General features: G+C 27.6%; 1 protein-coding gene across 4 annotated transcripts in view; it reads right to left on the bottom strand.

Annotated features, from left to right (window-relative positions):
- The window catches only part of LOC145252670 (uncharacterized), a 487,453-nt gene that overhangs the window by 362,235 nt on the left and 103,696 nt on the right, over nucleotides 1-21,522 (bottom strand). The gene's annotated exons all lie outside the window — the stretch shown is intronic.

Genomic DNA, 21,522 nt, shown 5'->3' with positions numbered 1-21,522 from the left:
ACCCGATAGAGATAACTAAGCAGGCTGGGCAGGCAAGACACTGGCCCACCTGTAATAGGCAAGAGAAAGAGAGAGACAGAGATATGGGTGGGGATTCTGTTGAATACGTGTACCATTACCTCACTATGCATTCTCCCATCCTTCACCTAAGAAGGCTAGAAAGAAAAGAAGAAAACATTTTTTTGCTTGACTTTTGTATTTGTATTTTTATAGATATATGTTTTGTGTCTGTGTACATAGTTACACTTAAGTGGCCATCATACACACACACGCGCGCGCAGAGGTCTGCAGCTAAAGAGCATCACATAGTAATGTATTATAAGTCACAGATATTCAATTCCTATCAAACTGGGTGCGTGGAAAACTGGTTCAGCCCAACAAATATTTATCCAATTCTTTTTTCATAACAAACGTCTATTTACTTGATTCCCTGCGAGGGCAGAGTTAAACACAAGGTTGTTTTTTTTTTAATGTGAAGAAAATCCATCTCCCTAAAATGCGTTAGTTGAATTGTCTCAGTCGGAAATGATTTCTTCTTCACAAATCGAGGATAGAACAGTTGAAGTATAACATCAGAACAGATACTACACTTTGATCTTAGCCGAGAGGTCACGTGTTAGTTCCTCTTACGGTATAATTTGGTGACAAACTTAACTAATTTCAATGAATAAAAGAATTGTACGAAGTTACTCATTTCAATCGATATTTTGCATAGAATTAACATGCGAATAGCGTCTATTGTAATTATACGGTCCCATAATGACCAAATTTTAATCCATTCAATAAATAGGGGCTGTCCCCTATTAATCAGGCTATTATAAATTGCTTTATAAAATAATCTTGAATCACAATAATGGCAAATGTAAAGTAGCTTTCATAAGTTTGAATTTTCAAAAAAGGACAATTTTTTAATCACTTTAAAACTTGAATAGAGAATAGAAAATATTCTTAGAGTCCATATTTATTTACCTCCCCCCCCTCAACAAAGGCAAAGCTAGACACATGGTTGCTTTTTTATCTGAACGATATCCAGCTCTTCTAATAGAAGCACTATCAAAAATATTCTCAGGGTTATATATAAAAATGGTAGTAGCAGTGAAAAGTATAGAATTATTTATTATTACAGTGCAGCTAAATAACTACATTATTGCAGGGTATTTATGAATGTACAGATTTCTCTTCGCATACATTGAGTTTGGAACCAACATTTTCATCATACATAATTGAAGCTAACATATTATGCTATCAACTGACTTACAAACTCATTCAAAGTTCTATTCTTAACGGGAACTTGAATGCCTTCGAGACTAAATATTCAAAATCCAGTTAATCAAAAACCTCGATTCCAGTAAAGCAACTGGCCCTGGCAGCATTCCTATTATAGTGTTCAAAAAGCTTCAACCAGAACTAGCTCCCATACTTACAAAGCTGTTTACGTGTTGTCTTAAGGAAAATTGCTTCCTAACACTCTGGAAAACCTCATCAGTATGTTCTGTATTAAAAAATTCAGAAAAAAAAATGGATCGATCATCTCCTTCTTAATGCAGACCAATCAGACTCTTGTGTGTCATGAGTAAGTTGTTGGAATTTGTGCTAAATAGATAATTAGTCAACCACCTCAGCAAAAATAACCTCCACAGTGATATGCAATATAGTTTCCATTCTGCTAGATCTATAGCAGATTTGCTAACAGTTATATCTCATAGGATTAACAAATCTATTGACGAAGGCTTCTTTTCTAGGGCAATTGCCCTTGACATATCAAAGGCCTTTGATAGGGTATGGCATAAAGGCCTACTTCACAAAATCTCCAGCTGGAGTATAGCCGGAAATGTCTTTTCAATTATTGATGGGCAGAAATCAGAAGCTTATGGTATTAATGCAGTGGTCCATCCTCTTCCTGATCTACATCAATGATCTTCCAAATCACATCCTAAGATCATCCGTAGACATTTATGCTGACAACACTACCATCTATGGCTACACTTCAAAGGCTGTAAATGACCAAGTTCTCTCTGATACTCTCTCCTCTGATCTTGATAACATGGTGCAATGGGGAAAGAAGTGGCTGGTTAATTTTAATGTATCTAAAACCAAGCTTCTATCTTTACATCATCAATGCTCTTATCCCCATCAGGCATCAACTGAAATGAATGGCTCTCGTCTTGGAGAGGCTCCATACTTTGACAAGCTTCTAGGTCTGACCTTTACTCTTGATTTGAGATGGAACACATACATCAAATCCGTTGCCAAGGCTGCTGGAAAAATGGTGGAATCGTTCTACTACTCCAGTAGATTTCTCACTGCTGATGCAATTCTCTACCTGTATAAGAGCTAAGTACGTCCAAGGATAGAGTACTGTTCCACATCTTTGTAGGAGCTGCTAGAAGCAGCTTTTCCTTCCTTGACAGAGTTCAAAATAAACTTCATAGCCTCGTAGGGGATGTTCTCTTCTCTTGCAACCTCTTTCACACAGAAGAGATGTTGTGAGCCTGTCTCAGTTTTATCATTATTTTCATGGCAAGTGTTTGTCTGAAATCCAATCTATGGTCCCCTCTGGCTTGACTTTCATGAAAAACACTCATTAAAAAATTCCCTGAAGCTGAAACCACTATCAATAATTTTCCCCACTCTTTATCTGTGCCTAAACCTACACGTAGATTCCATGAACAAAACTTCTTTCTTGGAACTGCACGCGTGTACAATTCTGTTCCATTTTTCTGCTTTCCAACTGACTACATTATGGTTGTCTTTAAGTCCAACGTGAACAAGTTCTTGATGAGTCATCCTCTTAAATAATCCAATTTACCCAACTCCCACTTCTTCTAACGATTACTACGACATTTTTCCATTGACTACTGTACACTCATTGACCTTTATCCTAGAGTGACCTCCTGGCCTTGATAAGTCGTGACTCCTTTGTATAAAAAATTAAAAAAAAAAAAAATAACACAATATTCAAAGCTCGAATAAGATCCCCTTGGTATTGTTACTCCACACTGGCTTATATGAGGTATGGTGCACGTTCTCAAAGTGATGTGACCTATAATAATAGTAACAGCATTATGCTGGATACTCCACCAGACTAGATGAATTTTTGTTTTGGAATCCGATAAAACCAAGAGACCACAAGAAAGATATGCTATAACATAGTTAACTGGTCAATTACTGAGAGGAAAATTAATGTTCCTAAATTATTTACTAACTCAATATTTGAGAGGAACAAGAGAACTTTAATGGAATATTCAAATATCTACGTATCTTATATAGAAATCAAGTGTTAAAACCAAGAAGATGTCCCTTGACTTTTGAGAACTTCGACTGAAGTAAAATTGAAAAAAATGAAATGCATTTTACGATTTATTTACTTGGTTGAATTAATCTAAAAATTTCTTAGTTAATTTTGTTTCTTTTTTAAAGAAATGATAAAATTAAAAAAGATTTAAAACATATATTAAATTTTTATTTCAGCTTTAATAAAACCCAGATAAAAATGGTGGTTCATTTTATGTAAATACAATGAAGGAGATTTTCTGAAAAATATCAATGCTTCTAAGCATAGTATCCATATTTTAATGCTTCTAAGCATAGTATCCATATTTTAATGCTTCTAAGCATAGTATCCATATTTTAATGCTTCTAAGCATAGTATCCATATTTTAATGCTTCTAAGCATAGTATCCATATTTTAATGCTTCTAAGCATAGTATCCATATTTTAATGCTTCTAAGCATAGTATCCATGTTTTAATGCTTCTAAGCATAGTATCCATGTTTTAATGCTTCTAAGCATAGTATCCATGTTTTAATGCTTCTAAGCATAGTATCCATGTTTTAATGCTTCTAAGCATAGTATCCATATTTTAATGCTTCTAAGCATAGTATCCATATTTTAATGCTTCTAAGCATAGTATCCATATTTTAATGCTTCTAAGCATAGTATCCATATTTTAATGCTTCTAAGCATAGTATCCATATTTTAATGCTTCTAAGCATAGTATCCATATTTTAATGCTTCTAAGCATAGTATCCATATTTTAATGCTTCTAAGCATAGTATCCATATGTTAATGCTTCTAAGCATAGTATCCATATTTTAATGCTTCTAAGCGTAGTATCCATATTTTAATGCTTCTAAGCATAGTATCCATATTTTAATGCTTCTAAGCATAGTATCCATATTTTAATGCTTCTAAGCATAGTATCCATATTTTAATGCTTCTAAGCATAGTATCCATGTTTTAATGCTTCTAAGCATAGTATCCATATTTTAATGCTTCTAAGCATAGTATCCATGTTTTAATGCTTCTAAGCATAGTATCCATATTTTAATGCTTCTAAGCATAGTATCCATGTTTTAATGCTTCTAAGCATAGTATCCATATTTTAATTCTTCTAAGCATAGTATCCATATTTTAATGCTTCTAAGCATAGTATCCATGTTTTAATGCTTCTAAGCATAGTATCCATATTTTAATGCTTCTAAGCATAGTATCCATATTTTAATGCTTCTAAGCATAGTATCCATATTTTAATTCTTCTAAGCATAGTATCCATATTTTAATGCTTCTAAGCATAGTATCCATGTTTTAATGCTTCTAAGCATAGTATCCATATTTTAATGCTTCTAAGCATAGTATCCATATTTTAATGCTTCTAAGCATAGTATCCACGTTTTAATGCTTCTAAGCATAGTATCCATGTTTTAATGCTTCTAAGCATAGTATCCATATTTTAATGCTTCTAAGCATAGTATCCATGTTTTAATGCTTCTAAGCATAGTATCCATGTTTTAATGCTTCTAAGCATAGTATCCATGTTTTAATGCTTCTAAGCATAGTATCCATATTTTAATTCTTCTAAGCATAGTATCCATATTTTAATGCTTCTAAGCATAAGATTCAATCATGAAATAAATAAAAGACAATGTTCCATGTTATTTTCTTTTGCAAAATGACAGAGATAGTTTGAAGACTAGTTTCAAGAAACAATGAAAGACATGCGTAAATTTGATTCCTATGGAGAGAAAGACTAATGTTTAGTATGATGATTTGCTCATCGTTAAGAAAAAGAAAATAGAAAAGTAATTTTTCTTTATTACTGATTGAATAATTCATAATGTCTTTCTCCTCACAACCGATGTGGAAGAAGAGTAGCATTTCTATTTTCATTTTTTTTATGCAACAAATGTGCAACTTTTATTAACTTGCGTTGTATTAGTGAATTATTTTTAACTTTTATTAACTTGCGTTGTATTAGTGAATTATTTTTAACGGTAAATGTTTTTGCTTGTAAAAACATTTTTCAATGTTAAGTAAATGCAAAAAGAAATTTTAAAGGTATTTAAGCATAGAGAATGCACTATATTATAATCTCAGAATTTGTGTCTTATAAAATTATTAAAATTATGGTGATGATGTCGATGGAGTGGGTGAGAGTACTTACAAGTGACTGGGTAAGTTTTCTACCGATTCTTTTAAATCTTATTGGACAAAAAGCAAATACTGATCAGGACTAAATATTAAAATCTATAAAAAGATCAAAAGTAAAATCATTTTTTCTAACAACGTAGACCATGATGCGACAGAAATTAATGAACAGGTTTATGTATGTGGCTTTTAATGTTGAACTTATTGAACATACGTGCAAATGGCAGGTAGGGGGGGGCTGATTTTCACTTTATACTCGTGCTGGTCAAAATAATAGAACATATGTAAATTCATTACGTTGGGATAATTTTCGGCTTGTAAATTGTACAGGTGTGATATCTTATATTTAAATAACAATTGAAACTATTTTTAATCATTTGAAGAGGTGCATATGGCAGACAATGTGTACTTTATTTTCACATTAGAAAAGTCAACGTTTCAATTTAATAGAACATTTTTTCGTTGAGTAATCTTAAATTAAAAACATTTTGCAAATATTGTTTAAAAAGATTTTGAAAGCGATTTAATAATACTGTATAAGTATGGGTCGCTCTAAAGACATATCTTTGCCTGAGAAGCAGCGTATCTTTGATTTGCGGACAGAAGGAAAGACGAACATGAAAATCGCAATCAAGATCGGATGTTAAAGATCGGTTGTGATCAAAGTGCTCCAGAAAGGTACTGAGGCTGTTTCCAACAGCAATCGCAAGAGATGCGGATGACAGAAAAGCACCACCGAAAGACACCGAAAGACAAGACTGAAAGACAAGACCGGGCACTGGACAAGGTGGCAAAGAAAAGTCGATTCCAATCAACAAGTCACATCACTGAAGCATGGAAACAGGTTTCTGGTGCCGATGTTTACTGAAGGCCCAGGCAACTGGGATACCGAAATTGTATAGCTGCCACCAAACCGTTCCTTAACAAGAAGCAGATGTTGAAGAGGCTGCGATGGGCAACTGCTCATCAAACCTGGACTGCAGACAAATGGCGGTGTGTGATCTTTTCAGATGAGTCTCGATTTTGTATCTCCTTCGGCAACCAAGGGCCACGTGTTTGATGAAGAACCACGGAACAGTATAACCAAGAATGTGTTAAGAAGTCTGTGAAGTTCCCGCAGTCTTGCATGGTTTGGGGCTGTATTAGTGCTAAAGGTGTTGGTAATTTATGCTTCATCAAAGGAACTGTAAACGCAAAAGTGTACCAAGATATCCTGGAAGCTAATTTACTGCCATTGTTGCCATGTGTTGGATAACCAGTTTGACAGGGAGGCTACAGACATCATTTTTCAACATGACTTGGCACCGGAACACTCTGCTAACGTATTCCTGGCTCCGAGAATGATTGATCCCTGTTCTTGAACCTCCAGTGAACTCGCCAGATTTGAACGTTATTAAAGCCTTGTAGGACTAGATGAAGAGGAATCTCCGCAAAGAAAAACCTACTATCCTTGCAGCCATGAAGATTGCAATCCAAAACACATGGGATTCAGTGTCTACACAAGATTGCGAGAAGCTTGTTGATTCCATGCCTCGGCAAATTGATGCTGTTATCAAGGCAAAAGGTGCTGCTACTAAATATTAATTTTATTTGTATTTATATTAATAAAAAAAACTATTTTGTTTACTTACCTGTCTTGTTCTATTATTTTGAAACACGAAATATTCAAAAACTGAGATTGCAATTGATAGGAAAAAAGAATTCTCTCGTAAAACAACTATTTCAATTAGTTTAGCATGATAGGAATATTTTAGCACCAATTACATCTCACAGATCGTCCTCAATAAGAATTTAGTGCCAAAAAATATGATGTTCTATTTTTTTGACCAGCACAAGTATATTAGCAAAAATATACAACTGGAGAGAGCAAATGAACTCATACTACATTTCGCACTCAAAAGGAGAGGAGGATGGTATCATGACAACAGAACAAATACTACACTATCTTCCATTGAATTAAGCATTTACAATTATTGGTCTGAAATAGCATGGTAACGATTGTATAATAGTGCAGTTTCAGACAGATGCCAAATCTCCATTAGTAATATATATATATACACATATATATATATATAAGTAGTAATAGTAGACAAGATTATCCACGCTATAATTGTCCGCATGTACACATGGCATAACGAGTAAAGACATTGTCTAACAATCAGAAATCTTCTGGAAGTTAAGTTTCCATAATAACAAGAATGAGATAAAACTAACGTTTCTACCCAGTCGTGATTGATAGGATGAGAACAATCTACCTCCATGAATTAAAGAAAGGGTTCAATTCAATATTCCATCCAGGTTGCCGAGTTCCCAATTTCGAAAAGATGTACCAATAGGAGGTAACATCGGCAGAAACGTTGTGAACAAAACCAAAATGAGAAAATAGTTGTTCAAATAATATAGATAATACAATTCAAGAAACACTGACCTTCGTATAGTGCTTTGATTTCAATTGAATAAGACACACCATTCATATTAATATCTAAGTAAATATAAGACACACCATTCATATTAATATCTAAGTAAATAATAAAACAATTTTGGATTTGTTTTTTTGTTGTTTTTTTTGTTGTTGTTTTTTTTTGTTGTTGTTTTTTTGTTGTTGTTTTTTTTTGTTGTTTTTTTTGTTGTTGTTTTTTTTGTTGTTTTTTTTTGTTGTTTTTTTGTTGTTGTTTTTTTGTTGTTGTTTTTTTTGTTGTTGTTTTTTTGTTGTTGTTTTTTTTGTTGTTGTTTTTTTGTTGTTGTTTTTTTGTTGTTGTTTTTTTTTACAGCACATCAGCCCTTTTTAGATTCTTTAATGTCAAATCCAGATATTTTGGAAAAAATTTTATACTTCAAGTTCCTTATATTTTCGAATGATGTTTAGTTTGGTTGTTTTGCAGAGAAAAATTGTTGTTTTTGACTTTGCAGAACATGACTGAGTTTTGCAAAGGGAAAGGAAAAAAAATAACATCAATGTTTGGTGCATTTAAGTTAGGAAGCCGATATCTTCAGACAGCCTGATCTGGTAGCATCAAACTAATTTGGAAATGCGATATTCCCTATGAAAGTAATGCATCCTTACCTAGTTTTACAAATAGAAAAAGATATGTGACGCAAACAAAGCTGGATCTCATTATCACCCCCCCCCCAGCACACACACAGTCACATTTTATGATGATAAATTTCCAAGAAGTTACAGTCGCCATTACCGCAAAGCAGCCAGTAGGTGACATCCGTAAGTTGCATAAAAATCGAGACCAAATATTTTAACCTGTTCAGAATGTCTTCCAGTTTCACTCGCACTACTAGACTGCTTGCAAATTAATGCAGACGTAAATGGAACACATGTGCAACGATATGTTTATCACAGCTTTTTTTTTATTTTGCTCTTTCAGGATTTAAGAAGAAACAAAAATCCAAATTCAAATCTAAAAACAATTTGCAAATGTTTGTGTATTTGCATCTGAGTTCCACGATTTCAAACATTTGTCCTTTTTTCTCTTTAGTTTCCCTTCTGACTCGATATTCCTCTCATAGAAAATCACACTAATTCCTAAACAAATGTACAATAAATCAATAATTTCATTATAAATGTCTTTTCTCTCTCTCTCTCTCTCTCTCTCTCTCTCTCTCTCTCTCTGTTTCTTGCATATATATATATATATATATATATATATATATATATATATATATATATATATAATTATTTTTCAACCCAAACAAGACATATTGCCACCTAGGATATAAGGGGCAACTATTTGGAATCATGTATTACAAGGAACTGTGAGGAGTTAAGCAATAAGATGTCTGTTCACATTACATTTAAACTTTTGCAGGTTAGTACAGTCAGGAAGGGAATTATAAAATCTAGCAGTCCGAGAGAGAAAAAAAAACTATTAGAGTAGAAGACTTTCCAACATTTATGGACCTCAACAGTTAAGAAGTGGGATTTTGCTGCTTGTTGGGTTAGTCAGGAGTATGAGGGAGCACAAGTACTATTAGTTCATCAAAGCAAACTCAATTAAAATACTTGTAAAATAGACACAGGGATGCAACATTGCAGCGATGGGGAAGAGGTTGGAGCTTGGCTGATAGTGTGTCTAAGATTAATAGGAGATGCATCAGCTCAGATTTGGCAACACTACTCCATGCATGAGTGAATGGTGACTTTGTAAAGATATAGGATGCTCTCTGGTGTGATATAGATTATTTACTGTAAAATGTTTCTGAAAACAATTGTAAACCCATTGAGTTGTTTTGGATATAATAATGCTTTGGTTGAAACAACTGCATTTATGGTATATTTAGTCATAAACAGATTATTTCGCTGTATCACACCTCTTCGGTGTGGCTAGACAAGCAAGTGATCGACACTCAAAGAGAACCCAACAAAAACAAGCATTGCACCTGAACTTAACTGTGTACTGCATCGCAGAAAAAATATCTTCAGCACATTTATTAAAGAATTCAATGAAATTAATTGCCAGAAAGCAAAAATAAAATCATTTTCATGATTCTGTTTTTTGGGGAAAATTATCTTTTCTAAGTAAATAAAAAAAATAACTTTGTTTTAGGTAACAATAACTGTTATTGAATAACATTATTTAATAAATAGTTGTGAAAGAAATTTTTTTTTTATATAAAAATTAGAATGTTCAAGAAGAAAATCGAACAATGAATAAAAGCGTGACTTTTTGTGAAAGAAAAAGTAAAATATGGTTTTATGCAACTGAAAATGGGCACGGCTCATGAGGTATCATTTTTAGTTTGAAAAGCAGAATTTTCTTTTCATTGAATGAAAACCAAACAAGGTGACGTGCAGGAAGGGTGAAAAGAGAGAAACAGGTAGACACGGAGTGAAATATGTGCACAGAAAAAGTAGGTTTAGATGATTTTGTAAAGTTCTAGCAGAGTCGATTCCATAATCAATGATTGTATGCATTAGGCCAATCATGCACACTCCTATGAGAATATAGTAGACAGAGGGTGGGGAGCAAATATGGATGACAAAACAAATAAGGCTGTATTAGGTTGCATAAAGAAGTCGACAGAAATTTTGTGACAATGTTTCTAATTGTGTGTGTGTTTTGCAATGTTGTATTTGTTTTCTACTCACAAAAAAGAATAAAAGAACATTTCAAACAACAAGCAGAAATGGGTTTTAAATGAAGAGAAATTGATGGTGGAGCAAAAAGAGAAGGAAGGGGCAAAAAAGTAAGTATATGTGCCTTTGTGTGTGTGCTGACATTATATATATATATATATATATATATATATATATATATATATATATATATATATATATATATATATGGACATGTTGTTAGAGACATATGACAAAGGAGAATGGGATTCAATCGATGGTGCAACATCTGGACGAAGATACAGACATTAAAGTTGGCCTAGCACAAGTTGACGTTGAGAGAAAGAGAGGATGGTTTATATTGAGACAAGAGATGAGGTATGTCTCTTTAGCATAGATGACAATGGTTATTGTTCTCCTTTTCTCTTTCTCTCTTTATATATATATATATATATATATATATATATATATATATATATATATATATACTACATGCCAAAATTCCATTAGCTGAACGAAAAGGTTTGCTCAACCAAAATGATGACACGTTGTTCCAATCTTCCATTTTTCATTTATGTTGAATTGCTTTAGGTTAACTGTTTTATATTTCATAATAAATAATTGATTTTCTTTTGAAATTTTCATTTTTTTCCTATTATTTGTGTAATATTACAGACTTAGCAGCTACACCAATGGAACTTCTATAAAAGTAACACGTCATGATAAGTAATGCATGTTCATACTATTATTATATACTTTTGTACATGTACTATCGATGATGAAACTTAGATGATATGTCTTTTATTTTATCGTTGTATTAAACACTCCTTTAAATGTATAGATTGCGTGAATGGGAAAAATTGTAACATTTACTTTGGTAGTTTTATTAGTTGGTAACAATGACATAGGTAGGTACTTTGGTAGTTTTATTAGTTGGTAACAATGACATAGGTAGGTACTTTGGTAGTTTTATTAGTTGGTAACAATGACATAGGTAGGTACTTTGGTAGTTTTATTAGTTGGTAATAATGACATAGGTAGGTACTTTGGTAGTTTTATTAGTTGGTAACAATGACATAGGTAGGTACTTTGGTAGTCAGATTGGTATGAACAGATGAACCTTTTATATTTTCTTATATCATAGCAATTGCTTTTATTTGGAGAAGGGTAGTTAATGTGGAAACAAAAACCATTGTAAATTATGATGGCGCCACCGCCGCCGCCGTCGTCGTCGTCGTCATCGTCGTCGTCATCGTCATCATAAGAAGAATATTTATTTTGACATCAATTTTATATTGAAAAAAATAAGGTATACCTAATTTTTTCTAGCCGAGTTGATTCTGAATCCATGCTTATAATATCAATTACGACTTTAACATTTTAATACGTTTTTTTTTATGTTTTTGTTTTTCCTTTTAACGAAAAAAAAAATCCCTAATAAAAAACAATGGTTCACAACAAAATCGATGATTAATTAAACTAAAGAATCTGATGTAGTTTACACAAAAAACTTATTTTAATATTTACTTCATGGAATGCTTAAAACATTTGAAACTAGAAAATTTGGAATTGCTCACAATTGAATGAAGACCAGTAGTTTTTGAATCCGTATTATTTTCAAAGATGAGATGACACTTGTTGCCCTCCAAATGCAAACAGCTCATTTGTACTTTGTTCACATTTTTATGAATATCAGCGAATAGATTTTTTTTCCTGTAGACAGATAAAACGGACAGACAGATGATCATCTTTATGATATAGATATGTAAAAGCTATAATTTTTAAGTTTACAGACATCTCTTCTACTCATATAGAAAAATATTTCAGTTTATAAATGAAATTAACATTTTCTCTTAATAATTATCATTTGCTGAATTTCTTATATTTTTAGAAATTACAACTTTTCTCAAACTGTCTGAAGAATTTTTTTTTATATAAAAGAACCAATGGTCAGCAGAAGAATATTTTACTCGACAATTTTATTAATGTTTCAACAATGAATTCACACAAATTCATACTCCCAGAGATATGATTCCTAGAGCATATTAATACTCAATTTAGCTTGAGGTCAGTTCCACGCGTTGGAATGCTCCCTTTTGTTTGAACATTTTTCGTTTTTCTTTCTTTCACTTATTTTTACATGACATTTTAGTCATTTAAAAATAAGTTTAAGAAAAACAAGAAATTTGAATTCTATGATTCTATGAATTTCAATTCGGACATTATAACTAAGTCTATAATTACATAACTTTATAATTAAGTCTATAATTAAGGCTGTTTACTGTATCTTATAAGATTTCTTTTTTTCTTTCTTTGATCTTCTCTCATTAGTCAATCCATAGTAGTAGTACCCTGTTTAGACAAATGTATTAATACTGATTGTTGTAACAAAGAATTGTAATTAATATTGATTGTTGTAACAAAGAATTGTAATTAAATGTATTAATATTGATTGTTGTAACAAAGAATTGTAATTCGTAATTTTGGTTTCTTTATTTGAGTGGAAGTTTCACCATGATACCCTAATGATAAAACTTCTACTTAAATAAACAAGTGAAATACGTCATTGGTTTTTGATGTTTTTTTTTAAATTTGATGGTTTCTCCTTGCTCATTTTATTTTGGCTGTAAATTTTGTTGGATTTTAGCCTTATATTTTATCTATCCACTTTCTTTGCCCACCTATACATATCAATAAAGTAGAGCTTTCCTATCGAAAAAGATGCAAATATTTAGTTATCAAAATAATTGCTCTATGTGTCAACTTTACTCAAACATCGATTTTTTTTACTATCATGGCAGTATAGTGTGGATTACAGATAATTATTTCGTTGTTATTTTATAAAGTCAAGGGTTAAGAAATAAACATTTAAATGGAAGAAATATTTAAAAAATATATGAAAAAAATGTATTTTTAATTCCAAATGTATGCAACAAAATGTTAGGCTAACAAATGAAATTGATTTTCAACGTGATAAAAGTGTAATTCACATCCTATTATTATGGTTGGCTGTTGAAAGATATTCATATTTGATTGTCATAAGCATTTCGCATCATTTATAACGATGGAAGATTTTTAAAATGGAAACAACATTAAAAACCATATATAAAGCTTCTTCTGTGGAAACTTATTTCCAATTTTCTCTCATGCAACTAAAGTTTTCATTAAAACATATACCTTAATGTGTAAATCAATGAAAAAAATATATATTATTTATGCAGAAAAAAGAAAACACACAATGATAGAAAGGCAAGCATCTTATTACGGTATTAGTAATAATACAGTGGGATCAGCGGGCTTTGCAGTTTATATAACTAGATATGCCATATAACTGTTAACATTATTAACAGCTTTATTTTAACCCCTATTTATATATAAAAGGCACTTTGTGTATACGTTTGCGTGAGAGAGAAAGATAAAGAGAGATAGATAGAGAGAGTTCCCTATACTCTGAAACGGCTGTGCTGAATTTTATGAAATTTTACAAAAATATACTTTATGTGTTTGGAAGTGTTCTTAGAAACGTTTTGTATCGGAATGCCTCTGATAACTATCAAACATTGTGCATCAATAATAAAAAATCCTATGAACGAACGAACAAATTTTGAACAAAGTTAACAAATTATGAAGCCTAATATCGCAAACACATTTATAAGAGATACAATCATTATATGTTTGTGAGAGATACAATCATCATCTGTTTGTAATAGATACAATCATCATCTGTTTGTAATAGATACAATCATCACCTGTTTGTAAAAGATACAATCATCATATGTTTGTAAAAGATACAATAATCATCTGTTTGTAAAAGATACAATCATCATCTGTTTGTAAAAGATACATTCATAATCTATTTGTAAAAGATACAATCATCATGTGTTTGTAATAGATACAATCATCATCTGTTTGTAAAAGATACAATCATCATATGTTTGTAATAGATACAATCATCATCTGTTTGTAAAAGATACAATCATTATCTGTTTGTAAAAGATACAATCATCATATGTTTGTAATAGATACAATCATCATATGTTTGTAAAAGATACAATCATCATCTGTTTGTAAAAGATACAATCATCATCTGTTTGTAAAAGATACAATCATCATCTGCTTGTAAAAGATACATTCATAATCTATTTGTAAAAGATACAATCATCATGTGTTTGTAAAAGATACAATCATCATCTGTTTGTAAAAGATACAATCATCATCTGTTTGTAAAAGATACAATCATTATCTGTTTGTAAAAGATACAATCATCATCTGTTTGTAAAAGATACAATCATCATCTGTTTGTAAAAGATACAATAATCATCTGTTTGTAAAAGATACAATCATCATCTGCTTGTAAAAGATACATTCATAATCTATTTGTAAAAGATACAATCATCATGTGTTTGTAAAAGATACAATCATCATCTGTTTGTAAAAGATACAATCATCATCTGTTTGTAAAAGATACAATCATTATCTGTTTGTAAAAGATACAATCATCATCCGTTTGTAAAAGATATTATCATCATCTGTTTGTAATAGATACAATCATCATCTGTTTGTAAAGATACAATCATCATCTGTTTGTAATAGATACAATCATCATCTGTTTGTAATAGATACAATCATCATCTGTTTGTAATAGATACAATCATCATCTGTTTGTAAAAGATACAATCATTATCTGTTTGTAAAAGATACAATCATCATCTGTTTGTAAAAGATACAATCATCATCTGTTTGTAAAAGATACAATCATCATCTGTTTGTAAAAGATACAATCATCATCTGTTTGTAAAAGATACAACCATCATCGGTTTGTAAAAGATACAATCATCATCTGTTTGTAAAAGATACAATCATCATCTGTTTGTAAAAGATACAATCATCATCTGTTTGTAAAAGATACAATCATCATCTGTTTGTAAAAGATACAATAATCATCTGTTTGTAAAAGATACAATCATCATCTGTTTGTAAAAGATACAATCATCATCTGTTTGTAATAGATACAATCATTATCTGTTTGTAAAAGATACAATCATCATCTGTTTGTAATAGATATAATCATCATCTGTTTGTAAAAGATACAATCATCATCTGTTTGTAAAAGATACAATCATCATCTGTTTGTAAAAGATACAATCATCATCTGTTTGTAATAGATACAATCATTATCTGTTTGTAAAAGATACAATCATCATCTGTTTGTAATAGATATAATCATCATCTGTTTGTAAAAGATATAATCATCATCTGTTTGTAAAAGATACAATCATCATCTGTTTGTAAAAGATACAATCATTATCTGTTTGTAATAGATACAATCATCATCTGTTTGTAATAGATACATTCATAATCTGTTTGTAATAGATACAATCATCATCTGTTTGTAAAAGATACAATCATCATCTGTTTGTAATAGATACATTCATAATCTGTTTGTAAAAGATACAATCATCATCTGTTTGTAAAAGATACAATCATTATCTGTTTGTAAAAGATACAATCATCATCTGTTTGTAAAAGATACAATCATCATGTGTTTGTAAAAGATACAATCATCATCTGTTTGTAAAAGATACAATCATCATCTGTTTGTAAAAGATACAATCATTATCTGTTTGTAAAAGATACAATCATCATCTGTTTGTAAAAGATACAATCATCATCTGTTTGTAATAGATACAATCATCATCTGTTTGTAAAAGATACAATCATCATCTGTTTGTAAAAGATACAATCATCATCTGTTTGTAAAAGATACAATCATTATCTGTTTGTAAAAGATACAATCATCATCTGTTTGTAAAAGATACAATCATCATCTGTTTGTAAAAGATACAATCATCATCTGTTTGTAAAAGATACAATCATTATCTGTTTGTAAAAGATACAATCATCATCTGTTTGTAAAAGATACAATCATCATCTGTTTGTAAAAGATACAATCATTATCTGTTTGTAAAAGATACAATCATCATCTGTTTGTAAAAGATACAATCATCATCTGTTTGTAAAAGATACAATCATCATCTGTTTGTAAAAGATACAATCATTATCTGTTTGTAAAAGATACAATCATCATCTGTTTGTAATAGATACATTGTACACATCATCCAATCTGATATGCATATGTACGATTAAATTCATAAACTTAAAACACTGATAGTATTTACCTGATGTCTGCAGTTTTACGATTTCTTACAAGAAATTTGTGAGAGAAAGAAAGAGAAAGAGGGAGAATTGGAAGTTGATGATAAAAATAATCTTTTGAGAAAAGGGCAAAAAGGTGTTGGTACTCACTGTCCTAGATGTTAACAAAACATTTTCTCATGTGTTAAAAAAAGTTTATATACAATAAATCGGAATATTCTATAAAGAAAATATTGAAATGAACGGCCTCCTCCACCTCCTCCTTCTCTCTCTCCTCTTCCATTATCCACTTGACTGGAGTCTTTCTTTGAAAGTATTACTCACGAACATTGTTGATTGTAATTCTGAACTTATAGTAGAATGTGTTTGTTTTTTTTACATTATAGTTCTTTAATGTCGAAAACTAAGATTATTATCTTGATATATGCAAAGAATAGTATGAGCATGTTAATAAGTATGCTTAAATTATGTTTGCCTCCTTTATATCATATCATTATATCATCTGATAATATAATCACATTTTTCCCGATTCCGATATAATTACCAATTCCGATTCTCTATAAATCTCTAGATATTTAACTATAAAAAATTGTTATTTTCCCTGATTTCTATAAAAAACAACAACATATGTTAAATATGCAGATATTTTCCTAAACGTAAAATTACACTTGCGGTGGATGATCTTTAGATTTTAGCTTTACTGGTATTTTAAAATCAATACATATTTATTATTTTACCATCATCACCAGCAATGGAGGATTTTACTTTAAACAAAATCAAATAAAAAGAATCGGCACCAATTTTTTCGATTCCCATACCGATTCTGATACCGATTCTGATACCGATTCTGATACTGCCACATTTGTCGATTTTTCTGATTCTTGATTCCAATTTCGATTAATCGTCCCAACATTAATTATTATATCATATTATTATATCATATAATTATATCATATTATTATATCATATTATTATATCATATAATTATATCATATTATTATATCATATTATTATATCATATAATTATATCATATAATTATATCATATTATTATATCATATTATTATATCATATAATTATATCATATTATTATATCATATTATTATATCATATTATTATTTCATATAATTATTTCATATTATTATATCATACAATTATATCATATTATTATATCATACAATTATATCATATTATTACATCATATAATTATATCATATTATTATATCATATAGTTATATCATATTATTATATCATATAATTATATCATATCATTATATCATATTATTATATCATATAATTATTTCATATTATTACATCATATAATTATATAATGTTATATTATCATACAATTACATCATACAATTATACCATATTATTATATCATATAATTATATCATATTATTATATGATATCATTATATCATATTATATCATATAATTATATCATATAATTATACCGTATTATTATATCATATTATTATATCATATTATTACATCATATAATATATCATATTATTATATCATACAATTATATCATATTATTATATCATACAATTATATCATATTATTATATCATACAATTATATCATATTATTACATCATATAATTATATCATATTATTATATCATACAATTATTTCATATTATTATATCATATTATTATATCATATTATTATATCATACAATTATTTCATATTATTATATCATACAATTATTTCATATTATTATATCATATTATTATATCATATTATTATATCATATAATTATATCATATTATTATATCATACAATTATATCATATTATTACATCATATAATTATATCATATTATTATATCATACAATTATTTCATATTATTATATCATACTATTATATCATATTATTATATCATACAATTATTTCATATTATTATATCATACAATTATATCATATTATTATATCATACAATTATATCATATTATTATATCATATAATTATATCATATTATTATATCATATTATTATATCATATTATTATATCATATTATTATATGATATAATTATATCATACTATTATATCATATTATTATATCATACAAGTATATCATATTATTATATCATACAATTATATCATATTATTACATCATATAATTATATCATATTATTATATCATATTATTATATCATATCATTATATCATATTATTATATCATATCATTATATCATATTATAATATCATATTATTATATCATACAATTATTTCATATTATTATATCATACAATTATTTCATATTATTATATCATACAATTATATCATATTATTATATCATATAATTATATCATATTATTATATCATATTATTATATCATATCATTATATCATATTTTTATATTATATAATTATATCATATCATTATATCATATTATTATATCATATCATTATATCATATTATAATATCATATTATTATATCATACAATTATTTCATATTATTATATCATACAATTATTTCATATTATTATATCATACAATTATATCATATTATTATATCATATAATTATATCATATTATTATATCATATTATTATATCATATCATTATATCATATTTTTATATTATATAATTATATCATATCATTATATCATATTATTATATCATATCATTATATCATATCATTATATAATATCATTATATCATATCATTATATCATATCATTATATTATATAATTATATCATATCATTATATCATCTTATTATATCATATAATTATATTATATTATTATATCATATTATTATATCATATAATTATATCATATTATTATATCATATTATATCATATTATTATATCATATTATTATATCATATCATTATATCATATAATTATATCATATTATTATATCATATAACTATATCATATCATTATATCATATCATTATATGATATAATTATATCATATCATTATATCATATTATTATATGATATAATTATATCATATTATTATATAATATTATTATATCATATTATTATATCATATCATTATATCATATCATTATATCATATCATTATATTATATAATTATATCATATTATTCTATCAAATTATTATATCATATTATTATATCATATCATTATATCATATCATTATATTATATAATTGTATCATATTATTATATCATATTATTATATCATATTATTATATGATATAATTATATCATATTATTATATCAAATTATTATATCATATGTTTATATCATATTATTATATCATATTATTATATCATATCATTATATCATATCATTATATCATATAATTATATCATATAATTATATCATATTATTATATCATATTTTTATATCATATTATTATATCATATCATTATATCATATCATTATATCATATTATTATATCATATTATTATATCATATCATTATATCAAATTATTATATCATATTATTATATCAAATTATTATATCATATTATTATATCATGTTATTATATCATATCATTATATCATATAATTATATCATATTATTATATCATATCATTATATCATATCATTATATCATATTATTATATGATATAATTATATCATATTATTATATCATATTATTATATCATATAATTATATCATATCATTATATCATATTATTATATCATATAACTATATCATATAATTATATAATATTATTATATCATATTATTATATCATATCATTTTATCATATTATTATATCATATTATTAGATCATATAATTATATCATATTATTATATCATATTATTATATTATATTATTATATCATATTATTATATCATATTATTATATCATATAATTATATCATATAATTATATTATATTATTATATCATATAATTATATCATATTATTATATTATATAATTATATCATATTATTATATCATATTATTATATCATATTATTATATTATATAATTATATCATATTATTATATCAGATAATTATATCATATTATTATATTATATAATTATATCATATTATTATATCATATAATTATATCATATAATTATATCATATAATTATATCATATTATTATATCATATTATATCATATTATTATATCATATTATTGTATTATATAATTATATTATATAATCATATCATATTATTATATCATTTTTTAATATAATCATATATAATATAATTATATAATATCATTATATCATCTCATTATATTTTTTTATATCATATCATTATACCATATTATTATAACATCTCATTATATCCTATTATGATATCTTCTCATTGTATTATTTCATTATATCATCTTTTTATATTATTATATCATATCATTATATCATATTATTATAACATATTATTATATCATCTTCTTATATCTTTAAATCACCTCATTATATACTCTTTTTTATATCATCTCATTACATCATCTCATCATGTCATCTCATTTTTTACGACAACTCTTGATAAAATATTTTGCTCAGTTCAGAAAAGAACGAATTTCATAACGTTTTCTATTCCTGTACTGCGAGTTTTAGAACATCAACAAAAATAATTTATTCAATTTAAGTTATAAATTTTTACCAAATTATTAAAATCGCATGAAAAATAGTTAATCGTGTTTGACAAGTCAACGAACGAACATGTGTTGCCTCCAAATCACACATTTCAGGGGAATCACCAGAGTTACAAATATATCCCAAAAGTTCATAGGAGTTCAATAAAATTTTTGCTTCCAGGCGAGTAAATCTGAACATCTAAGTTAAATAGAATAACTATGCAGTCTAAAGGAAATAAGAAAGAGAAAATACAGAAGAAGAAAAGGAAAAATAATAGAAAAAGATAAGAAAAATGGAGGAAAGATAGGCTACAATAATGTGTAGGAATGTGATAAGAGAAAATTATTATTATTATTTT

Source organism: Euprymna scolopes, chromosome 29 (genome assembly GCF_053919585.1).
Source record: "Euprymna scolopes isolate OS-2025 chromosome 29, ASM5391958v1, whole genome shotgun sequence".
NCBI lineage: Eukaryota > Metazoa > Mollusca > Cephalopoda > Sepiida > Sepiolidae > Euprymna > Euprymna scolopes.
Note: the sequence above shows the minus strand (reverse complement) of the source record. Positions and strands in the feature narration are given on the sequence as shown.